The sequence below is a fragment of the Mustelus asterias genome, chromosome 4 (assembly GCF_964213995.1).
Source record: "Mustelus asterias chromosome 4, sMusAst1.hap1.1, whole genome shotgun sequence".
In the NCBI taxonomy this organism is placed as follows: Eukaryota; Metazoa; Chordata; class Chondrichthyes; order Carcharhiniformes; family Triakidae; genus Mustelus; species Mustelus asterias.
The window spans coordinates 119,087,641-119,088,905 of record NC_135804.1 but is presented as its reverse complement, the minus strand read 5'-3'; the positions used below and the strand labels follow the sequence as shown (position 1 = coordinate 119,088,905).

Below are 1,265 nucleotides of genomic sequence, written 5' to 3'. Positions count from 1 at the left end.
GGATAAATATCAGCCTAACGTTAAGGATAGATAACTCCTCTGCTCTTCTTCAAAAGAACACCATGGGATCTTTTACATCTTTTTTTAATATACTTTTCCAATTCAATCAAATCAAATCCAATTCAGAGTCTCCACAAGTTGAGACATTTCAGATCCAGGCTGACAAGACAGGGCGAGCGACCAAACCACCCTGTCCTGGGCCTGATCTACATGAGCCAAGCTGATTGGAGAAGGGGGAGGTTCCTCCTCCAAGACTTGAGCTCATTTGTATCTTAGCCAAAAGGCCGAGATGCCGCTTTTAAAAATTGCTTCATATGAAACATATGAAGCTTCAGTGTAACCTAATTACCTCAACCAAGTGCGGCCGACCATGGGCTGCTGACCATACTACACTTGATCTTAGCCAAAAGGCCGAGAAGCGATCTTTTACATCTACCATAATGTGCAGTGGGGGTCTCGGTTTAGTGTCATAGCTAAACGGCAGCAACTAGCACAGAACATGCTGCTCTCCCTCCCAGTACTGTACAGCTGGCTGTGATCATGGATGAAAACAGTATGTTTATTCATAGAATTCATAGAATCCCTACAGTACAGAAAGAGGCCATTTGGCCCATCGAGTCTGTACCGACCACAATCCCACCCAGGACCTATTCCCATAACCCCACGCATTTACCCTGCTAATCCCCCTGACACTAAGAAAGGAAGCTAGAACTAGAGGGCACAGCCTCATAATAAAGGGGGGTCAGTTTAGGACAGAGTTGAGGAGGAACTTCTTCTCTCAGAGGGTGGTGAATCTCTGGAATTCTCTGCCCACTGAAGTGGTGGAGGCTACCTCGTTGAATATGTTTAAATCACGGATAGATGGATTCCTGATTGGTAAGGGAATTAGGGGTTATAGGGATCAGGCGGGTAAGTGGAACTGATCCACTTCAGATCAGCCATGATCTTATTGAATGGCGGGGCAGGCTCGAGGGGCTAGATGGCCTACTCCTGCTCCTATTCCTTATGTTTCTTCTTATGTTCTTAAGGGGCAATTTAGCATGGCCAATCCACCTAACCCGCACATCTTTGGACTGTGGGAGGCTTTCAAGTGTAAGTTGATAGGGATTCAGGACCGGCACATTCCTGGAAGGATGAAGGAAAAGTTTGGCAAGTTTTGGGAACCTTGGATAACGAGAGATATTGTGAGCCTAGTCAAAGAGAAAAAGGAAGCATTTGTCAAAGCTAGGAGGCTGAGAACACACAAAGCAAGTGTGGAATACAAG

At 45.8% G+C, this 1,265-nt stretch overlaps 1 pseudogene; it reads right to left on the bottom strand.

Annotated features, from left to right (window-relative positions):
• Positions 1-300: 300 nt before the first annotated feature.
• On the bottom strand, positions 301-423 carry LOC144493242 (U2 spliceosomal RNA; annotated as a pseudogene).
• Positions 424-1,265: the final 842 nt, after the last annotated feature.